This window comes from Octopus bimaculoides, chromosome 7 (genome assembly GCF_046866305.1).
Source record: "Octopus bimaculoides isolate indiv1 chromosome 7, ASM4686630v1, whole genome shotgun sequence".
Lineage (NCBI taxonomy): Eukaryota > Metazoa > Mollusca > Cephalopoda > Octopoda > Octopodidae > Octopus > Octopus bimaculoides.
The window spans coordinates 13,213,047-13,237,620 of NC_142934.1; the positions used below are offsets into that span (position 1 = coordinate 13,213,047).

The window sequence follows — 24,574 nt, forward strand, 5'->3', positions numbered from 1 at the left end:
CATCCACTTGTTTTTAGAACTTCAAATTCTTTATTTTACTAAATGGTTAAAATTCCTTATTCGAAATTCCTCAACCCCAAAGACCTAATTAAAAGAACAAAGTGATATTTTCTCGTAGAAGGCTAACTTAAATGCTTGTAATTCTAATAGAAAATTAAAATCTTGAGTAGATTTCTCTCCATATATCAAATTCTCTCTCTCTTTCCCTCTGCTTTCTCTCCTCCTCTACCTCTCTCTTTTCTCTCTGTCTTTCTCTCTTTTAGCATTCTTCAATCTTTGAATAATAGGTCAAATATTTTTTTTTTTTTTAATCACTAAAAATTTCTTTATTTATAGTAAGGTGTCAAATACCAGTCTTTTGTCTTGTCATGGTACATCTCTATAACTGCTAAAAACTTTTAGATTGACAAAAAGCCAAATGCTTTTGTGTGAAAACCAATATCCCATTTCTGTTCGTGGTCACAATGAATCCATTGTTTTGCTGTGAGATTTGATTGTGTTGATGGATTCCAAACAGAACAAGCAACATAATACATGTAATCTAACTGTAGTTAAACTGGCATTAACAGTTAAACTACAGAAAATGTTTACTCAAACAACTGTTTGCAATTGTTAATGTCAGATTTAACATTTCTGAAGCAGGGCAATGGAGATAAATGCTGTAAAATGGAGATTATAGATAGCATCCAGATATCTAAACATAAAATACTGATAAGTCAATAAATGAATAAAAATAAAAAAACATCAAAATTCTTACTATTTTCTTTGGACGGAGGATAGTAGGAAGCAATGTTATTGCTTGCTATTCAGCCACTCTTACCAGTCTTAGCCAAGAAGATACGATATCATATATACAAGGAAATTCTCAAATGAAAAATGTTTTGGCTTTTATTCAGGACTATTATCGATATCATCTATTTTCTGTTATTTTTTTTACTTGCTTTCAGTCATTGGATTGTGGCCATACTGGGGCACTGCCTTGAAAGGTTTTAGCTGGAAGAATTGATTCCAGTAAGTCAATTCTTTGACTCCAGTAGTTACTTTTAAAGCTTGGTACTTATGCCAAACTACTGAGTTATGGGAATGTAAACAAACTAACAAGCAGTGCTGGAGGACAAACACAAACATAAAGAGACACACACACACACACACACATAGATACATGCATACATACATGTGTATGTACGTACATGTGTGTTGTTGTGTATACATATTTACATATATATATATGTATATATATATATATGTGTGTGTGTGTGTGTGTGTATATATATATATATATATACACATGCACACACACACACACACACACACACACACACACACACACAATGGGCTTCCAAATTTATTCACAAGGCTTTGGTCAGCTCAGGGTTATAACAGAAGACATTTGCCCAAGGTGCCACCTCATGGCACCTTGGGCAAATGTCTTCTTTTGTCCGAAGAGGCAAAAGGCAAAATCAAACTCAGCTGAATTTGTACTCAGAACAAAAAGAGCTGGAAGAAATGTGCTGAGCATTTTATCTGACATGCTAATTGTTCTGCTCATTGGTGTAATAATTATACTAACAAGAGCATTCAGAGAGCGCAAACCTCTGCCAAGGCAACACCAATAATTAGCCCAAGATAGTTTTTAAAATGAGAATATCTGAAATAAACTCAACTGCTCTCACGAATGAGAATACTAAAAATGAACCCAACAGCCCTCAAGAATTAAGTAAAAGAACAGGAAGAACAATCCAGAATCCTTGTCCAGTATTGGATTGATCCCAAAATCTAATCAGTTCATGCCAATCACAAGGCCAAACATCCCTGAAAGTTTCATCTAAATCCATCCAGTGGTCCTTGAGATATCTTGTCCACGGACAAACAAACAAACAAACACGACTGGAAACAACACCTAAGGCAGAGGTAATAATTCTTTCTATTATAAGCACAAGGCTGAAATTCTGTCAAGAGGGGCTAGTCACTGACATTGGCCTCAATGATCAACTGCTACTTATTTTATTAACCCCAAAAGAATGAAAGGCAATGGTGACCTTGACAACATTTCACCTCAGAATGTAAAACCAGAAGTAATACAAGCGAACATTTTGTTTGACATGATTTTGGGGAAGGGGGTGAGTCGATTACATCAACCCCAGTGCTCAGTTGGTACTTATTTTATTGACCCCAAAAGGATGAAAGACAAAGTTGGCCACAGAAGCATTTGAACTCAGAATGCAAAGATGGACAAAATACTGCTAAGCATTTTGCTCAGATTGCTAACAATTACTATTTCTTTACTGCCCACAAGGGGCTACACACAGAGGGGACAAACAAGGACAGACAAACGGATTAAGTCGATTATATTGACCCTAGTGTGTAACTGGTACTTATTTAATCGACCCCGAAAGGATGAAAGGCAAAGTCGACCTCAGCAGAATTTGAACTCAGGACGTACAGACAGACGAAATACCGCTTAAGCATTTCGCCCGGTGTGCTAACATTTCTGCCAGCTCGCCACATTGCTAACAATTCAGCTAGCTCACCATCTTAATAATAGCAATAATAATGCTTTCAAATTTTAGCACAAGGCCAGCAGGTTTGGGGGGGGGGCAAAATCAATTAAATCAACCCCAGTGTTCAGCTCGTACTTATTTTATCGACCCCTTAAATGATGAAAAGCAAAGACGACCCTGGCGGAATTTGAACTCAGAAGATAAATATGGACGAAATGCTGCAAAGCATTTCACCCAGTATGCTTGCGATTCCACCAGCTTGCCACTTTACTTTAATAATTATGATGATGATGGTGATGGTACTTAAACTTGATGGTAACGCCCTCTTTTGAAGTGTTGTCAAGCAATGCTAGGGGGACAAACACAGACACACACACATATATATATATACATATATACGACGGGCTTCCTTCAGTTTCCGTCTACCAAATCCACTCATAAGGCTTTGGTCGGCCCGAAGCTATAGTAAAAGACACTTGCCCAAGATGCCACGCAGTGGGACTGAACCCGGAACCATGTGGTTGGTAAGCAAGCTACTTGATTTTTTTTTTAGTAATTTCTATGCATATTTAATGTAGGGGACACTAGTATGTGCAAATATCTAAAAAGAGGTAACTACTTGAGTAACTATTTAGAAAATATGGATTATAAACCACTGTGCAAAATTAACTTCTATTTAATTAAAATATTCCAGTTTTTTTTTTGTTTGTCTTGGGGGGGGGGCAGGGTTGCATGACAGTTGGAGGCATTTGTAAAATCCCACATGGTAAAAAGAGTCCCTAAATTACAAAAGGCTGAGTACCAGTGTTATAGTATAGGCTTCACCAAGGAGATCTAATAATATTGAAACGTCTGTCGCTTTAAGTGGTCGACTTTAAAAACTGCATACATTCCAGCTGAAATTCCATTGTAAAACACCAATCTGCCGTATAGGAGTTACCTCCCTTGTTTGTTGCTTACAAGTTTTAAACACTCCCGAAGGGAGTTTCTCTCTACTAATTGCTTGGATAATCTCAGCTGATCGAAGTTTTCAGTTGACCATATTACATATGCAAGATTCATCTAATTTTGTATTTTGCACTCAGGACGCTCCCCGAGTTAATTTTGTTCGGTCGTGTTATTTACAAAGATGAATGAGTTGAGGGCCAAGTCAGCTGGGTTTCAGCAGCCGTAAGGCCAAAGACGTTCCAACTATGACTATTCCAACATATTTTCAGACACAAAATATCTGGGATTTATTTAAGGTGTCCTTTCTTTTTAAAACAGTAAGGCGTGTTTTCAATGAGATTTTGCTTTTATTTCTAGCAGATTGCGCGATCCCATCGAGGTTCTATTCATTGGTTCGTGTAAAGCTGTTGTTGTTTAACCCCCAGGTCAGTTCGAGCAGACCAATGATTAAAATCGCTCCAGCTTTGACCACAGCGCTTCTTTGTATAACCAAAACTGGAATATCCAATGTATCCTTTTTTTTTTTAATTTTGAAGACGATACAATGTGATTTAAGGGATAATTTTTTTCTTCTAATTTGGAAAGTTTATTTGCAGAGAAAATGTTTTATTTTCAGTGAAAAAAAATTTACGGAAATAAACAATAAGCAAATTAAGAGCGAAAAACAAAATAAAAATCAGTAAATAATCATATAAATGATCAAAATAGTGACTTACGCCACCAACCCTTACATTGCACCTGAAGAAACTGGAGTTCTCAAACAATTTTCCTTCAGGTGGGGGTATGGTGACTTGACTGCTATTTCTAGCAAATCAAGCGCCTTCATTAGCAATGAGACTCTCCGTTTAGCAGACAAGTAGAACGAAAGAAAGAAAAAGTAGATAAGTGAATACAGAAATAACGAGATAGATAGGAAAGTACTGTACATCAACGATCTGAACCCCCTACTAGCGATGTTGCTTTGATAAAAAAAAAAATGTGTGTGATGTGTCAATCGATCGATGATTGTCTAAAGTAGAACAAACAAAAATTAGAGCATGTAACTACAACACCTAACAACACAAAAAAACATATGGCTATATAATCATACAAAGATACAAAACGATTAATAAACTTGATTAAAAAATGTTTCTAACAAAGGCACCGCCGCACAGAGGTACAAATTTTGGGGCAGCGGATTAATCGATATTATTGATTAGTACTTGATAGACCCCCGAACGAATGAAAGGCAGGAATTGAACGCAAATTGTAAAGAATTGTTACTAAGACTCTGACAATTCAGTTAACCCGCTACCCTTAATTGTTCCTAATAAAGGCACAAGGTCAGCAATTCGTGAGGGATAAGGGATTAATCGATTAATTCGGTCCTAATACTTGACTGGTACGGACAAAAAGCAACGCTGACTTTGACAAAATTCGAACTGAGAACGTTAAAAGCCGGCAAAAATACCGCAATGAATTTAGTCGAGTGTTCTAACAATTTTACCAAATCCACTACCCCGTATAATGGCTTCTAATTTAGGCACACAGCCAGCAAATTTGAAGGGGGCCTAAATCGATACTATTGATTACAATACTTGATTGGCATTCATTGTATAGACTCCTGATGGACGAAAGGTTAAACTAACCTCGGCAAGATTTAAATACAGATCGTAAAGAGTCAGTAGAAATACAGCAAGGCATTTTGTCTGAGACTAAGTATAAGGTAAGCAATTTTGAAGGAGGGGAGATTAATCGATTATATCGATCTCAATACTTGACAGGTATTTTATTCCATCGAACCCAGAAGAACGAAAGGCGGAGTTGACCTCTCCAAGATTTGAACTCAGAACGTAAAGAGCCGGCAGCAATAAGACAAGGCAGTTTTGTCCGACGCTCAAATAATTCTTTTTGATTTAGACACAAGGGCTGAAATTTTGGGAGTGGAGGTTACTCGATTGCATCGACCCCTAGTGCTCGGATTTATTTATTTCATCGACCCCGAAAGGCTGAAAGGGAAAGTCGACTCGGCGGCATTTGAATCCAAAACGTAAAGAGCCGGACGAAATGTCGCTAAGCATTTTGTCCGTCGTGAGCTATAACGATTGTGCCAGTTCGCCGTCTTTCATCGCCCTCATAATAAAGCTTTTTATCGATCACTTCCCATTACGAAAGCATCAAAATAAATAAATAAATAATAATAATAATAATAATAATAATATAATAATAATATCAATCAAGACATAATTTCTTTCATTCGCATTCTCCAATCTCATTAAAACATGCGGGTACAGTTTACTCAGATTCACAATTTGCACAAACACACTGCAGTCACAACAACAACAATAATAATAATAAATAATAATAATAAAACGCAACTAAAAAAAGCCCACACTATTTTCTTGTATAGAGTAGTATGAGGAGACCGCAATACACCACTTACTCACTAGTGACTACTTACTAGTCACTTATTTAATTACACTGAGCTCAACGTATGGCTCTTGTATATATATAAATATATATACAATATATATATGTTTTACTTAGATAAGCTGAAAGGTAAAACTACGTGTTTTTCTTTTTTTTTTAGACAGCTTACCCTCTTTTGGAGTCAACGATGGAGTTAATTCATAAGTGTGTGTACATATATGAGAGCTGTTTCGTTGTTTCGACCCAACAACAAACATAAACTTTCTCTCTCTTTCTCCACAGAGACACGGCACGGTAACAACCATGCTAGAAGCAAATCACTTTTCACATCTGAGATTTCAGTAAGTAAATGGCTGTTATTTATTTTGCTATCGTTTAGTTATTTCTTCTTTCTTCACGTCAACAACACTTAAATATATAATGAATGGCTTTGAAATATATTTATTTACGAGTGTTATTAAATGATTATAACTTCATTATTAAAATCATCATTATCATCACTGTCCTTGTAATGTCCCCCACCCCCAAGAGATGCCCCTCTGGCAAATACAAGAAATCATCATCTTTATTATTATTTGGCTTGTTTGGTTATATTTTATCTTTATGTTTGTTTTATGAATTATTTGGAGCTTTCGGTGTATTTATTTACAAAGTTGTGGTATAGAAAAGTTACGACTATCACGTTTAGTCTTCTTTGCATACATATATATATATATATATATATATATATATATATACATATATATATATATATGTGTGTGTGTGTGTGTATACATACCTTTTCGTGTTGTTTGCATGTTCAGAGCATTTTAGTTGATTATATACCCATTTAAAGGGTTCATCATACTAGAGGTCAATTGTTATTGCTGGCATATATATATGTCTTCGAAACGTCTAGATAGAATAGAGACAGCTGATGAAGGGATATTCCAAGTGGCTTTCCGTTTTCCTATGTGTTCGTTCCGTTGTCTGTAGTTTATTGTTCTAACGTCCTGTACCCTGATATGCATGTATATACACATGTAGATGTAAGTATGTACATATATGTGTGTATACATGTATATATATTCTTTGTATTATATATATATATATATATATATATATATTCCCCCTTAAAATATTGTACTCATCCAGCTAGGAATTAAGTTTGTTACTTTTGAACATGAGGTTCTTTTCTTAGTAAATATTTATTTATTTATTCACGTGTGTATATAGATAGAGAGATAGATATTGATGTATCGTGTGTTGTAAATGTATGCCCAGACCTTTTTCACACACACACACACACACACACAATATACGTGTAGAGACACATACACACCCATACAGACACGCGAACGCACACACAATATACATATAGATACACATACACACTTATACAAGCACGCAAACACACACACACACTGACTTTGGTAAGTGCCATGCTCGAAAATCCCGACCCTTGCCTTATTTTGTAACTTCTACCCCCTATTAAAAATTCCAAAAGTATATACATATATATATATATATATATATATATATATATATTAATAAATTATAGGGTAGCAAAGAAAATTTTAGAACTAAACTATGTGTGTGTGTATATATATATATATATATATATATATATATATATATATATATATATATATATATACACACACACATAGTTACATTTATCCTGTTTGCTGTGCTAGATCACACACACACACACACATGTATATAGGCCAAATAATTGTTTCTTTAAGACATGTTTCGTTAAATTATTTAATACACTTAAAAATATGCATTTGTGTACTTTTGCACATGAAGTTCAAACTATCCATTATTAGCTGTTCAGAAGTTCGTTTAATATTCTTTTTCTTGTCTACTTTACTTTGTCGAGACCAAAAATCAATGTAAATATTCTTTGATGTCGATGACGAACTGAGATCTTCACTACAACAAACCTCCCACTTAGCTTCTTCTTTTTCACTTAAACTTTGTTGTTAAAATCACTGACAGTTGTTTTAATTAATCATCTTCTAAACCAATTGACACACCGTCTTTTTATTTAGTGGGTTGTTTGTAGCACTAAATAAAGCCACAATGTTTTTCTAAATTAAGACCGGAGGATGTATTTTGAAAGAAACTAGGCTGTATTTCTTTTATGGAAGTTGGGAGCAAACACGCTGGTTTGTTTCAATGGTAGTTAAAAAAAGAACCAGATAATACTTAAATTGTTTATTCACAATGTCTTTCTTTCTTTCTCCTTCCATCTCCCTGCATGGTGTTTTTATATTTCCTTTTTTGTTCTTAACTTTATCTCAGCTACTTCCTGTTCGTTCTTGTCTTTGTTTTAAACTTAAGTCAGTGGCTGTATGTCTGGTACGCTACATTCATTAGGTGCACACACACACACGTACACATATATACGCACACACCCACACACACACATACATGTATGTATACACATCGCCACAAGAGAAAAACCCTCATTGTGGTCGGTTGATCTGCTAGCAATAGCAGCCAAATTTACATCAAATCATACTTTATCGTCTTAAAAAATTTAAAAGACACACTTGAATACTGTAATTCTGGGTTCTTTACATACAAGAAAAAGACAGGATGGTTGTGGCTGAAATGCCTTCGCCTTTGATTGATCCATAGGTCTATCGATCAAAGCTGACCTGGGGCTGAACGATACTGGTGCATAAAATTTATATATCAAGACTTAACATGAAACCAGTGGTAACCTTTATACACACACACAAACAACTTTCGAAATTGCCTAGTTGTTTTAGCAAGTTAGAAATTTCATTAAATCAACTTCTATATTTATTTTTCACAATCAGTTTCGTACATAACTATTATTGTATTTCGGGTTATTTGAAAATTTCTAACAAGTTTTAAGCGCTAAAAAGAAAAAAAAAAATTATTTTCATTGCATATTGAGATTATTTCGCTAATTTTTCTCTTTAATAAACCTCTGAATCGTTAGAAACAATATCAATTAGGTTATCAGTAAGTTTTAGTCATTTCGATATAGAACAGCTGTTCTTTGTCGACTTGGCTTCATTTCCTCTTTCACTCTGTAATATAACAACCAATCTTTAAAGCAACTGTCATCTATTTTATAATATAATTTACTACTTTTTAGAGGCAGTTTTACTTCTTTTTATTTTCCCTTTTTAAAATTTTTAGTGCCATCTGGAAGACTTCTAATGTGAGAGTGTGATTGTGCAGTGAGAAGTTTGCTTACCAAACCACATGGTTTTGGGTTCAGTCCCACTGCATGGCACTTTGAGCAACTGTTGTCTACTATAGCTTCGAACCGACCGAAATCTTTTAAGTGGAATTTGATAGTTGGAAAGTCTTTCATATATGTGTGTATGTGTGTTTGTCCACCACCACCGCTTGACAACTGGTGTTGGTCTGTTTACATCCCCGTAAACTAGCGGTTCAGCTTAAGAGACAGATGGAATAGGTACAAGACTTTTTTTTTTTTTTCATTAAAAAAAGTGCTAGGGTTTTTTTGTTCGATTAAACTCTTGGTGGTGCCCCAGCATGACCGCAGTCCAATGACTGGAAGAGATGAATGATATTAAATAAAAATAGTTACTAGATGAATAGCAAAATATAGATATTAATTGGATATAAAGAAAAAAAAAAAGCATTTGTTTGTTTTTTAATGTTTTGTATAGATTTGTTTATTTCTAACATGCTTCACTCTTAATATTGAGAAATTGTCAGCTTGTTTTGACGTTTTGTTTTGACGGAACAAAAAAAAAATGTTGACTAAATTCTCTGTTACTACTACCATCGCTACGCTAGTCATTCATGTTGAAGGATTTTCGGGGGAACAGCAGAGCAAAGTGGCTCGCTAGTTAGTCTGGGGATGACGGCATATTCTTCTTCCTACTGTAATCTGATACCTAAAATCACGAACAGGGTATTTTGGCCAGTGCCTCATGTTCAGACTTTAAGCAAACTGCAACGTCTCTTTATATATTATATATGAAAGAAAGAAAAAAATGTCTTAATACTGCTTTTAAGCGACGGCATTATTGTCATTAGCAATGATGGAAATAGGGGTGGATACGCAAGGGTACAGCGTTCCCCTACTTTCAGCTCACGGAGAGGGGAGTCTTAATGGTGTCTGCTCCCCCACTTTCTCAGTCTGGGTCTCTTGGGCTTTAGCGTACTCCTAATTTTTAATATTCATTTTTAGGTGGAATTGTGGGTATAAGTTTCCCATATAAACAATCGTAACTTTTTGTGTTTTGGAATTTTCTGAAGTTTTTTTTTTTGCGATTGTATGTTCTACACACGGGAATTCATACGATTATGAAAAAAAAATTGTGTACTTTAAGGGCGATTTAGTTGTTGCTTTTAGCACATCTCACGACCACCTGATACCTTCCATATTTCTTTGTCATTTTGACATGTATTGATGTTTTTCAATATGTTTATCTTCATGAACACATTTTATGTAATGATGATACACCCAAGAGTGATTTCTTGCTGGAATTTAATTCAGACTCCATATTTTAGACTGATTATATTTTTTTAATTGAAAAAGAGTAGAACATTTAGGATTTGGGGGGGGGGGGGGTTAAACCCCCCCCCCCCCCCCAAAAAAAAGGTTGCTTATTTTTCATAATCATATGAATCCTGTGTGTAGTACACAAATTCGCAAAAAATTTCCAAAAATTCCAAAAAATACAAAAGGCTATGAGGGGTTACATGGGGTCCTTAAACCAGAATTCTGCCCATTTTAATTGCAGGTCATGATATTGTAAACTTTTGAAATATTGTTTTTTTTTCATTTTACAACCATAAATATTTGTCTGTTTCTTTTCCACATAACTCCACTCACAAATTTGCAGCTGTTTGAAATAAGAGCTATCATGGTTGACACAAGGATTTTTGTTTGTACTCAAGTTTCTTCGTTCTAGTTTCTACATTCAAATCTCGCTTATGTTGACATTCATTTTCGTCCCTTTCGTGTTTGTTGATTCAATCGACAGTAACCACTTCCACAAAATATACGCCTTTGTGCTTGTAATAGAAATCGATTTTGTTTGGAACAATGAGGAAGTCTTAACAACTATGGGACTGCTCATGTGAATAATACATTACGACTCTTATTCATTCACCTTTTAAAATCTGTGTAAGAAACTATTATTATTGAGTGAGAGAGCAGGGCATGCCATCTAAGTGACACTGGGGTAAAATATACGAAGCCCGGTATACCCATCATGACTACCCGTCTGATAAGGGTACACCAGGCACATGTATCACAACCATATGTGCGCGATATAGTGATCTCATATCAAGATAAACAGCACATGACCTCGCAGGTGGGGCCCAGTTAGAATTTTCTTCAGGTCAAGTAGCCCATCCCGCTCAAAAGGTCCTTGAATAAAGGTTGTTTAAGGATGTTGAACGAAACGCCCATGTTTCCAAAGGTGAATTATCCAAACCCCAAAGAATTCCTCTCAACACATGACTATGATGCTCCCCCACTACTTCTGCTCCTGATCAGAGATGCACATATCATCAGCCACCAAGGGACATGCTCAACTGGTTAAGGTCAAGCAACTGACAAGCAAATCTGTGGTATTGGGCAGAATATTTGCTGTAGCCCACCTTTTATACCAAGACAAAACAATGTACATGATAACACTTCCAATCAGTTAAGATCAGAAGCCATGAGAGCCACTGCCTGGTACTGCATCCGGGCATTATTATTATTATTATTGTTATTATTATTATTATAAGGTGGCAAACTGGTAGAATTATTAGCACATTGGGCAAAATGCTCTGCAGCATTTCATCTGTCTTCATGTTCTGAATTCAAATTTTACCAATGCCGACTTTGTCTTTCATCCTTTGGGGGTTGATAAAATAAGTACCGGCTGAGCACTGAGCTCGATGTGATCGGCCCAACCTCTCCCCCAAAATTTCAGGCCTTGTGCCTATAACAGAAAGGATTATTATTATTTGTAAGGCAACAAGCTGGCAAAATCATAAACAAACCTTTCATCCTTTTGGGGTCGATAAATTAAGTACCATTTACTCATTGGGGGTTGATGTAATCAACTTAATCCCTTTGTCTCTCCTTGTTTGTCCCCTCTATGTTTAGCCCTTTGTGGGCAATAAAGAAATAAGAATCATAAAAAAACACGTGTGTGTGTGTGTGTGTATATATATGTGTGCTCGAAAGTGCACTACTAGCATAATGAATGGGGAAAGCTTGGTTTGCAATGTTTGTAGTCGTGTAAGCTTGTCAAGAGCAGGGCTCATTAGCCACCAATGGAAGTGCAAATGCAAAATATAAGTTAATCCTGGAGCGTACAATGTTCCTGAAGGTCAGCAACGGCCTTCCTCAGTCACGAGTGGGTGGCCATCATACACACGTACACACACAAAGAAGTTTCTTTCAGTGAACTCTCTGTGTAATGCACCAGAACTGAACCCAAGACTTCATGGCTGGGAAACTAGCTTCTTAACCATACAACCACTTCTGCACCAGTATATCTGCTTGATAAAGGTTGAACCTAGGGTTAAACAAAAATCAGTGACTAAGAGTGGCTGTGTGGTAAGTAGCTTGCTTACCAACCACATGGTTCTGGGTTCAGTGCCACTGTATGGCACCTTGGGCAAGTGTCTTCTACTATAGCCTCGGGCCGACCAAAGCCTTGTGAGTGGATTTGGTAGACGGAAACTGAAAGAAGCCCGTCATATATATATATATATATATATATATATATATATGTATGTGTTTGTATATGTTTGTGTGTCTGTGTTTGTCCCCACAACATCACTTGACAACCGATGCTGGCGTGTTTACGTCCCCGTAACTTAACGGTTCGGCAAAAGAGACCGATAGAATAAGTACTAGGCTTCCAAAGAATAAGTCCTGGGGTCAATTTGCTCGACTAAAGGCGGTGCTCCAGCATGGCCGCAGTCAAATGACTGAAACAAGTAAAAGAGTAAGTGTTTGTGTGTGTGATCCATGGATGTTACTAAGAATGTCAGAGAGAGAATTTGTCATATTTCTCATAAGAAGTTTACAAATGGCCACTTCCTCACTTCAGTTAAATTTCAGTCTGTATATTGTGTTCATTGTTAATTTAAATGCTACGAATGTGAAATAGGTTTAATTTTGGAATGGTGTTAAATGGTATATTTTTGTATACAGTACATTTACTGTTGTTTTTGAGTGTTGCTTTATTTTCAAACAGTATTTATTTCATTGCTTGAACTGGGTGAATATGTTTCAATTTTGTTTGCAATTATACAAGTTAGAAAAAGAAAAAAGTCACTTGATGAGGCTATCTGCACAATTAGTAGATTAAAAAATTCCATAATGAATGCTTATAAATCATCTTCATTTAACATCAACTTTCTCATGCATGTATGGGTCGGACAGGGTTTATTTGAGAAAGATTTTTCTATGGTCAGATGCCCTTCCTGTTGTCAACCCTCCTCTTCTTCCAAATAAGGTAATATTTCCCTCATGGCCAGACATGCTCTTGCAGAACACTTGAAATGAATTACACTGCTTGTATACCAGTGACACTCTTTTACAACTATCACTCCATGTCAAGACAAGAAGACACAAACATACTCACATCCACACACATGTACATGTTTACATACACACCCACACACTTATGCACACATATGGGCTTCTTTCAGCTTCCAGCTACCAAATCCACTCACAAGGGTTTGATCCACTCAGATAAGTGTTGAAGACACTTGCTGAAGGAAGGTGCTACAAATTGGGACTGAGTCCAGAACCATATTGCTGGGAAGCAAACTTTTTTACCACAGTCATGCCTGCACCTTAAAAAAAAATCTTTAAAAAAAAACTAGTGAGGGAAATAACTCCAGTAAGCTCAATTAATTGAAATTTTTGGATAATATAGAAAATGCAAGGAATGCCAACACAAAGTTCAATCTTTGTCGCAGTGTAGTAGCTTGTGTACCTCGTGACCCTGAGAGCTATACTAGCAAAGTGCAAGCTCCTCATAGGGCCTTCCATACAAGACAGGTCAAAGGGTAGAGGCTAGACTAATATGGACCATCTCTATTACCCTTCATAACCTTTATATATATATATATATATATATATATATATACACACAGGGTGCATAAGGTATTTGAGGACATTTTTGGGGGCCATTGCTGCATATTTTGCTAACTCTGTATAATCTTTGTTTCAGAAAATAATAATGGCAGACCCTCCACTTACTCAAGAAATGAAGAGGCATGCTGTTATTTTGGTTATAAAGGTGGAGCATAACGATTTAAAAGTATCTCTAGTTTTAAAAGTTGCCAGATCTTTTGTCTACAAACTTTGTAAGGAGCTAGAGACTGAAGATGGAAACGTATCACCAGTATCAAAGCGCAAAATGCATTCTAAATGCTCTGAAATCATCAGAACACCTGAATTTATCTAGCAAGTTCAACAGACTATTGATTACAATCCCATGATGTCAATTTTTAAAATATCTCCATGTGTCAGAAGGAACAGTCAGAAATGTTATCCACAAAGATATCAGCTATAAGTGTTATATGATGAGGAAAGGTCAATTTATGTCAGAAGAAGCAAAAGAAAATCACTACATCAGATCTAAAAGGCTCTTAAACAAACTGAAAAATCCAGCAGAAGATTTGATTTGGTTTTTCTCAAACGAGAAAAACTTAGACCAAAATCAAAAAGTTAACAGAAGAAATGACAGATGGTTATGTGCAGACCCTTCTGAAGTTCCAAGTGTTATACATACAAAATTTCCTGCAACTGTCATGGTTTTAAGGGTTGTCAGTAATGAAGGACATGTGATGTCTCCTTACTTCTTTCCACAAGGCTTTAGAGTTAACTCTGCCACCTACATTGAGGTCCTGGAAATAATTGTTAAGCCCTGGGTAGACAGTGTATACAATGGAAGGCCAGATGTGTTTCAGTAAGACTCTGTACTATCACACAAGGCTCTAGTAACACAGGAATGGATGGCTGAAAATTTTCATGATCACATAACCCCTAACATTTGGCTTCCTAATTCCCCAGATCTCAGTCCATTGGACTATTACATGTGGAGCTTTTTTGAGAGAGAGAGGTCGATGAACATGCCCATAACACCAAGGATTCTTTGAAAGCTGCCATAGTCAGAGTAATGTCCAAAATGAACCAGGACCACTTGATTCAAGCATGTAAATGATTTAGATCTCGTCCAGAAGCAGTTGTTGAAGCTGAAGGTGGCTTTATTGAATAACATTATAGAAAAGAAGGTTTCTTTTTATCCTCATAGCATTTTCTGATAAATAAGGTTATTATCTGTTATTATATATCTGTTTTTTTTATAAACATAAATCTGTCCTCAAATATCTTACACACCTTGTATATACATGTATGTATGTGTGTATATATATATATATATATATATATATATATATATATATATATATATATATATATGGCCGTAAAGCCTTTTCTGTTTGTTTTCCTGTCTTGTTTTTTGTCCGCCATCACATTCCTCCATGGCAAGATTTAATTTGTGTATACAAATTTAATTTGCGGTCCATGGGAAGAGCCGTTTTAACGATGCGTCCTGCCCAGCTCTTCGAAACGCCGGTGTTAAAACGGGGGTAGCTGATGAAGTAAAATGTTCTCTATGTGGCTTGCGTGTTTTCTCGTCTACGTTTTGTTTGCAATGTCCTGTACCCAGATATGCACCTATACATACAGGTGGATGTCGGTATGCACATACCTGTACGTATATATGCATATACTCATTTACTATTTGTTTATATATATATATATATATATATATATATAGCTAGATAGATGTGTATATAGATATGCATATATGTGTGTGTATATATATATATATATATATGTATATATATATATATATATATATATATATATACACACACACACACACACGTATTCTGCATAAATTCAAAAACAGGGATAAGTGAAAATTTTGTCAATATAAGGTAGAAAGGAAAATGGATATTAGTGCCAGTGCTAATTTTTTTTTTTTACATCATGAGTTTATACGGCCCGATGTTAGACTATTTTGTATAGTCAATATATACAGTGAAACCTTATGATTATAGTTACAATATATAAATAGATAGATTGTCCAGGATTCAATCCCACCATGTGGCACCTTGGGCAAGTGTCTTCTACTATAATTTCAGGTTGACCAAAGCCTTGTGAGTAGATTTGGTAGACAGAAACTGAAAGAAGCCCATCATGTGTGTGTCATTTGTTCCCGTCATTTGACTGCGGCCATGCTGGAGCACATCCTTAAAGGGTTTTAGTAGAAGAAATCGACCCCAGGACTTATTCTTTGTAAGCCTAGTACTTATTCTATCAGTTTCTTTTGCCGAACCGTTAACTTACAGGGACATAAGCACACCAACATCGGTTGTCAAGCGATGCTGGGGGGATGAGGACACACATTGTATATATATATATATATATATATATATATATACAATGGGCTTCTTTTAGTTTCCATCCACTAAATCCACTCACAAAGCTTTGGTCAACCTGAAATTATAGTAGAAAACACCTATAGTAGAAAACACTTAGCCAAGGTACCACGTAGTGGGACTGAACCCGGAGCCATGTGGTTGGGAAGCAAGCCTCTTACCACATACCCATGTCTGCAAGCATATATCTCTCTACGAGTAAAAGGGGAGGAAAAGTGTTTATACTAATCATGTTCAATCAATAAATTTTGATCTCTCTCTCTCTATCTGTCTCTTTCTGTGCATTATGTATACAATTATATCTGTGTGAGCATGCATGTCTGTTTGCCTCTAGTCCCAAAACGTACTGTGACCAAAACAGATTCAATATCTAGTCAGTTATACCAAACCACCAGCATCCCAAACAGATACTCCCATTCATCCCATTCTGTATTTGAAAATGTTGAGCCTCACCAATGAGATGGCACTAGATCAAAAGAAGAAGAAAATTAGGATCTTATTAGTTTGGCTGCCAGCATCAATTCTGCTCAAATTGATTTCATATTCAGTGTAATGATACACTTTTATAGGCTAATTAATGACATGAAAGTAATTTTCTCTATAAATCAATAAATAATGAGTTATTAGCTATTAAAGTTTTGAAAATTTTGGTAATTTTTAGCCAATCATAAACCACAGACACATTCATGCCTGTTTCGATGGTAAGAAGCAGAACATGAGAACTCTTTTGTCTTTCAATATGCCGGCTGCCATAGTAACAAGCAACTCCAAGCAGTCTTTGAAAAGTCTTTTATCTGCAAGGAAGCACATGTTGACAAATTTGACGCTGTGTTCTGTGTGATTATGGCAGCAAGCTCCAGTAACTTCACTTCTATTATGGAAACATTGAAAACAGAGGAGGATATTTCTGAAATTAAAACCGGAAGTTAAATGTTTGTTCTTTTTAAGCATATTTTGTTCACTAGGAGTGGCTGTGTGGTAAGTAGCTTGCTTACCAACCACATGGTTCCGGGTTGAGTCCGACTGTGTGGCACCTTGGCAAGTGTCTTCTACTATAGCCTCGAGCCGACCAAAGTCTTCTGAGTGGATTTGGTAGATGGAACCTGAAAGAAGCCCATCGTATATATATATATATATATATATATATGTGTGTGTGTGTGTGTATGTTTGTGTGTCTTTGTTTGTCCCCACAACATCGCTTGACAACTGATGCTGGTGTGTTTACGTCCCCGTAAATTAGCAGTTCAGCAGAAGAGACCGATAGAATAAGTACTAGGCTTACAAAGAATAAGTCCTGGGGTTGATTTGCGCGACTAAAGGCGGTGCTCCAGCATGGCCACAGTCAAATGACTGAAACAAGTAAAAGAGTAACACATGCTATTTTTCGGATGTTGATGACAAAATGTGCAGTCACACTAAATGACAACTTCCAAATTCTGTTTCCTGACTGAGTGAAAATTTTCAAACTTTAAACCTCTATAATTTTTTAAAAACATGGAAAAAATGAAATAACTCCAGCAATTCAGTTTGGGCAAGTGTATTATTGTGCCAAATTTTTAAATTTTCAGTAAACTTTAATTTTTGAAAAGCTGGCAGCCAAACCAATGAGATCCAAAAATTAATATACTATAGCTGTTGGAGTGGCTGTCTGGTAAGTAGCTTGCTTACCAACCATATGGTTCCGGGTTCATTCCCACTGCGTGGCTCCTTGGGCAAGTGTCTTCTCCTATAGCCTGAGGCCGACCAAAGCTTTGTGAATGGATTTGGTAGACAGAAACTGAAAGAAGCCCATCATAAATATGTATATATATTTATTTTTATATATATATATATATATATATATATATATATATATATATATATACGTTTGTGTGTTTGTGCTTGTCCCCCCAACATCGCTTGACAACCGATGCTGGTGTGTTTATGTCCCCGTAACTTAGCGGTTCGGCAAAAGAGACCGATAGAATAAGTACTAGGCTTCCAAAGAATAAGTCCTGGGGTCGATTTGCCCTACAAAAGGCGGTGCTCCAGCATGGCCGCAGTCAAATGACTGAAACAAGTAAAAGAGTATACTACAGTTTCTTTCATGCTAGTTGATAAATGTGAACATCAAAACAGTGGTGGCGGTGGGAGTGATGGCTGTGGTGGTGGTGGCAGCTCAGTCCTAAAATCACATCTGATGTCACCTAAATCACATCATCTTACTAGTTTTTGACCTATTATTTTACTTAGTTAAGACCATGTTTATTCATTACTTTGTTTACTCAATGGTGGTGATGGTGGTGGTGGTGCTGCACTTGATGAAACATGGTGGCAGTTTGAAATTCCTCTCAGCCAAGCTAATGTTATTAATACTTACAAAATTAAAGCATGGCTCCAACCTTCTTACAGCAGTGAGCTGTATCTATCTACATACAGCCTAGTAGTATTATTTAATATTTACAGCTTAACTGGACTGAGTCAGCAAGATTAAATTTTGTGGACCATGGATACAGGAAGCAGTAGTAACAAAATACAAACTCTACTACAACCACCAGTACCTCCGCCACCAGCACCTCCTCCACTACCACCACCACACCACCACCACCACCACACCACCACCACCACCACCTTCCAACTGATAATCAGAGACACCCTATCAAACAAGCCAGCTGTGACTCTCTTTATATTAGTTGAAAGGGGCTCAAAACATATATGTTCTTTTAGAATTCTCTTCATTAGTGCTCCACCGCCATTGTAATCTTTGTGTATACAAGAAGCTGGTTAAATTTACCAAGTCTGAAACAGGAAAGCAATTGAATATTCAAGTGTTTCTCCCCATCTCGTCACCTCACTGGATGTGGTGCACATATCTCAGAATGATCTAAACATAATGTAAGAAACATTGTAATGACCACAAGTGACACATACATACATTTATATATATATATATATATATATATATATATATATTCGGTTTCACCAGTCCTCAGTCAAATCGTCCAACCCATGCTAGCATGGAAAGCGGACGTTAAACGATGATGATGATGATAATTTATATATCTTGTGTGTACATGTCTGACTCCTGCTGTACGAGTTCCTGTTCCACATTATCATTGTCCAGTCTGTAATAGAATGCAGTATGGTGTTCCCCTAAGAACCCATTGCAGTTAGGAAACCAAATGCACTTAGAACACCGAATGCTAAGTTCCAAATAACTGCAATGGTAAAATGTGTGTCAGAATTGTATATTTATACTAGTGTTTATTTCAATCCTTGTGTGAATTTCCAGATTATTCACACAAGGATTAATCTGCATGAATTTCTACACGGATATTTACCACTGGAATGAAAGTACTCTTCAAGTACTGTTCTCTCTTTTTTCAGCACATCACACTCTTTACCACTTCATACTAAAAATATCCGCCTACGGATATAATAATAGATAACTTTATTTTTTCTGTCTCCGATGAAGGGAAGTACTGGATCTTCCCAGAAACAGCTGTAAGACTCTATCCATAAAATTCTTCAACCTTACCTTTGCTCTCTTTATCCTTTTGTTTTTATATATTTACATATATATATATATATATATATATATATATATATATATATATATCCTTCCTTTCTGTTAGGAGGTACAAGCACTTGCACTCACAACGGTAACTTCTGCCTACTAAATTCAATCACAAGACTTTGGTCGACCTGAGGCTATAGCAGAAGACACTTGTCCAAAGTGCTGTACAGTGGGACTGAACCCAAACCATGTGGTTGAGAAGCAAACATTCTAACCACTCAGCCAAGACTAACATATATATATATATATATATATATATATATATATATATATATATATACATACACACACATCATCATCATCATCATCGTTTAACGTCCGCTTTCCATGCTAGCATGGGTTGGACGATTTGACTGAGGACTGGTGAAACCGGATGGCAACACCAGGCTCCAGTCTGATTTGGCAGAGTTTCTACAGCTGGATGCCCTTCCTAACGCCAACCACTCAGAGAGTGTAGTGGGTGCTTTTACGTGTCACCCGCACGAAAACGGCCACGCTCGAAATGGTGTCTTTTATGTGCCACCCGCACAAGCCAGTCCAGGGGCACTGGCAACGATCTCGCTCGAAAATCCTACAGGAGCCAGTCAGGCGGTACTGGCAACGGCCACGCTCAAAATGGTGCATCTCATGTGCCACCCGCACAAGAACCAGTCCAGGGGCACTGGCAACGATCTTACTTGGCTTGCCGGGTCTTCTCACGCACAGCCCATTTCCAAAGGTCTCGGTCCGTAGTCATCGCCTCGGTGAGGCCCAATGTACGAAGGTCTTGCCTCACCACCTCAGCCCAGGTCTTCCTGGGCCTACCTCTTCCACGGGTTCCCTCAACTGTTAGGGTGTGGCACTTTTTCACGCAGCTATCCTCCTCCATTCTCACCACATGTCCATACCAGCGCAATCGTCTCTCTTGCACGCCACAACTGATGCTTCTAATGTTCAGCTTTTCTCTCAAGATACTTACACTCTGACGGGTATTCACATTGACATTACACATCCAACGGAGCATACTGGCTTCATTCCTTGCGAGCTTACGTATGTCCTCAGCAGTTACAGCCCATGTTTCACTGCCATGTAGCATGGTTGTTCGTACGCATGCGTCATACAGTCTGCCTTTTACTCTGAGTGAGAGTCCCTTTGTCGCCAGCAGGGGTAAGAGCTCTCTAAACTTTGCCCAGGCTATTCTTATTCTAGCAGCTACACTTTCAGCGCACCCACCCCCACTACTAACTTGGTCGCCCAGATAGCGGAAGCTATCGACTACCTCCAGTTTTTCACCCTGGAATGAGATAGAAGTTGTTTCCTGTTTGTCTGCAGTCTTTATTGCACCTGAACATCTGCCACAAACAAAAATTAACTTGCTAGTTAACCTGCCTTTGATGTTGCTGCACCTCTTATGTGTCCATAGCTTGCACCGGGTACATCTTATAGAGTTACTACCTACTCCTTTTCTACATACTGAGCAGGGCCATCTACCTGAAGGGGTTTGTGTTTTATCTACCTTCCTACTTAATGGACAGACAGATACATGTATATGTGTATATACCCACACATACACAAATGCTATTTTGGCCAGTCATTTCCGTTCCACTCTAAAAACAGCTGCATATTCTTTACGTATTTATATTAACCATCATTCCACCACCTAACACTGTAACATGACCTTAACCAGAAAATAAAACTCCTGTTGCTCTGGCACAGATTAAGCCTTATCTATTTTCCACAAAGCTTTGGATAGTGTTTGTTAGATAGAAGACTGGATAGAATCTTTAGAAGAGCTCAACTTCTCTTATCTTGCTCATTAACAAAGCTATCAGATGCGCAGTTTCTATTCAGTGTAGATTACATCCTAGACAGAAATTTATTTATTTATTTATTTATTCTATTTAAATGGTTTCAGGTTCTGTTTCACTCCGTCAGAAAGGACAAGTACTTGCTACTGTAGCACCAGGCTGACCAAAGCCTTGTGAGTGGATTTGGTAGACAGAAACTGAAAGAAGCCCATGTGGGTTCTTCCTTCCTTGTCTTGACATCACATGATAGTTGCAAATAAATGTCTCCATAATACAAGCAGTGACATTCATTTCTAATCTTTCGCACAAAATATGTCTTGCCATGAGAAATATTAGCTTCCTTAGAAACAGATGAGTGTTAGCAACAGGAAATGCCCCCAGTCGTGGAAAATCTGTTTCAATGAACTTTGTGTGTCCCATACAAGCTTGGAAAAGTGACCATTAAATGATGATATTTTTAGGCCAGCTAACAGAATCATTAGCATGTTGGACAAGATGCTTAGTAGCATTTTGTCCATCTTTACATTCTGAGTTCAAACTCCACCAAGGGGCCAACTTCCCCTTTTATCTTTTCTAGGTCAATAGAATAAGTACTCTTTGAGCACTGGGGTCATGTAATTGGCAAGCCCCTCCTGCAGAATTTCAGTCCTTGTGCCGAATGTAGAAAGGAATAGCATGTTCGGCAAAGAGCATAGTGACATTTCATTCATTTTTATTTTCTGAGTTCAAATTCCGTCAAGGCTCAATAAAATAAGTACCAGTTGCATACGGGGGTCAGTATAATTGACTAATGATCTCCGCAAAATTTTCAGGTCTTGTACCTATAGCAGGAAGGATTATTATAATTTCTTCTAAGTATGAACATTCAATCTGAGAATAATTAAGATGAATTCCTTATGAATATAGCCCTCTTTCAAGACCAATATTGCTATTAAAATATTTTATTTCAATGCCAAACATTTTGAAGAAAGACATATTATTAATAGAATTCACTGTGCTTATTTTATTGTCTTGACAAGAATAATAAAAAATTAGTTGACCTTGGTAGGACTTGAACTCGGAACAAAGATGTGCAAAACTAAATCCTAAATATTTTATCTGACATGCTCAGAAATATCAATGCCTTTTAAGTTTCTCCTTTTAATGTTTTTTTTTTTTTAGGTTTTTTTTTTTTCATGATTTTATTTTATTTATTTCTTCACCCACCCTGCTTCTTATCAGAAATCTAAGAGAGTATCCATCCATAATAGTTGCTGCTATATAAAAACATTCTTGCTCTATAAGATGCCAGCCAGACGTGGCGCCTATGTTTTAATCTGAATCACTCCAGTCCACTAAAGTAAAGAAATTTTGTTCAAAGAGTTTATATAGACTCGATTGTGTGAACATTTCACCATGCTCTATGAAAATGAAATTGCTTACTATGTACTTTATGAAATGTAGGTTAGTTTCATCATCATCATCATTGTGTTTGCCCTCATTAATGTTTTGATGGCTAGTTTCCTATACATTCTTTGTGGTAGATTTCCTACAGTAACAGGGTGTTCTGTTGCTGAAGCTCACCTTTTTTTTGTAAGTAACTTAATATGTTTTCTTACTGTCATGTTTTGAATCAGTTACATACTCCAGTGTATGTATATATATATATATATATATATATGTATGCATACATATACATATATTTGTATACATCATCATCATCATCATCATCGTTTAACGTCTGCTTTCCATGCTAGCATGGGTTGGACGATTTGACTGAAGACTGGTGAACCGAATGGCTGCACCAGACTCCAATCTTATCTGGCAGAGTTTCTACAGCTGGATGCCCTTCCTAACGCCAACCACTCCAAGAGTGTAGTGGGTGCTTTTATGTGCTACCAGCACGAGGGCCAGTCACGCTCAAAATGGTGTTTTTTTTTATGTGCCATCTGCACAGGAGCCAGTCCAGCGGCACTGGCAACGACCTCGCTCGAATGATTTTCTAACATGCCACCGGCACAAGTGCCAGTATGGCAACGCTGGTAACGATCACGCTCAAATGGTGCTATTTACGTGCCACTAGCATAGCACCATTTGAGCGTGATCGTTACCATCCTCGCCTTACTGGCACTTGTGCCGGTGGCATTATTTATTTATTTATGCGCCCTTTCCTAGCCAGGCTCATGGGCCTGGTTTCCCGGTTTCTATAGCGTATGTGTTTTCCCCCAGCTGTGTGTGTGTGTGTGTGTGTGTGTGTGTAATATACACTTACAATCATATGACAGACGTTTTCTTCAGTTTCTATCTACCAAATTCACGACAAGACCATAGTAGAAAACAGTTGCTCGAGGTGCTCAGGGTTGTACTGAACCTGAAACCAAGTGGTTACTTATATACTTTCTGTTTACAAGTCACTTCACAAAATGAAGTAAAAAAAAATAAAGAATTGTTCCTTTGTCAGATTTCGCAAGATTAAATTATATGGTATCATAATGAATGGTATGATGAAAACTATTGTGTGTCATGTGCCTGTAATTATATGTCTAGGTGCAGGTGTTACACACAATAGACATTTTGTGGAGTTCTATCACTGCCACTTAACAAACCTTGTGCTGAGTCTGTCATTTTATGCCAGGGGTTTTCAAACTGTGGTCCGTGGACCACAGGGGGTCCGCAAGGACAAGACAGGGGGTCCGTGGACAGCAAATACTTTTTATGGGCAATTTGATTTTATATATGTTTTTTAATCGAAATTTTTTAATTGACAATAAACCTATTTGTTAAATACTGTTAAATAAATAAATGTAAAAATATATGTTATTTTAAGCAAATATTTATGTTTAAATTTCATAAGCGTTTATAAGGGGGTCCCTAAGGTAAAGCCTGAAATATAAAGGGGTCCGCAAGTCAAAAAGTTTGAA

At 36.9% G+C, this 24,574-nt stretch overlaps 1 protein-coding gene across 1 annotated transcript in view; it reads left to right on the forward strand.

The window, feature by feature from the left end:
• The first annotated feature begins 5,819 nt into the window (after positions 1 to 5,819).
• LOC106869736 (phosphatidylinositol 4-phosphate 3-kinase C2 domain-containing subunit alpha) overlaps positions 5,820 to 24,574 on the forward strand; it is a 173,789-nt gene continuing 155,034 nt past the window's right edge. Inside the window, exons 1-2 of the mRNA XM_089354773.1 lie at positions 5,820 to 5,987; positions 6,141 to 6,199. The gene's annotated coding sequence lies outside the window, so the exon portion shown is untranslated. The remainder of the gene's footprint in view (positions 5,988 to 6,140; positions 6,200 to 24,574) is intronic.